We start from the raw sequence: 443 nt of genomic DNA, 5'->3' as shown, positions 1-443 counted from the left end.
AACCGCTCCTTGGCATGGTACAGCAACAAAGATGTGAAACATTGGGTTGTGTAGAGGAGCTGATTTAATATAGCATGTGTCATATTGTCCTTAACTTTTTATTTAATAAACTTTCCAAAATGTATTCTTGGTATTGAAAAAAGGAGAAGGAAAAGAAAAAAAGAAAAGTGTTGGGATGTCAGTGTTTGTAGCTGAAATAATTTCAACCTCTATGTAAGTTTGTGTTTTGAGTTACTTCAACAAAATAGCATGACACTGAGTTATTAATTTGTGGATTACCACAACCTTGCCATCAAAATTTTAGCAAGATGAGGGACTCTTGCGTAAAGAAATAGATATATGTATGACCAGAACTTGAAAGGCAATTTAATATCTTTTTCCTAAATAACTCTTAGTGGAACTTTGTACTTCATTGTAAATGTCCCCGTTTGACACTCATTAGA

This window comes from Merops nubicus, unplaced genomic scaffold, assembly GCF_000691845.1.
Source record: "Merops nubicus isolate BGI_N331 unplaced genomic scaffold, ASM69184v1 scaffold3599, whole genome shotgun sequence".
In the NCBI taxonomy this organism is placed as follows: domain Eukaryota; kingdom Metazoa; phylum Chordata; class Aves; order Coraciiformes; family Meropidae; genus Merops; species Merops nubicus.
The sequence above is the reverse complement of the archived record's forward strand: the minus strand, read 5'-3'. Positions refer to the sequence as shown.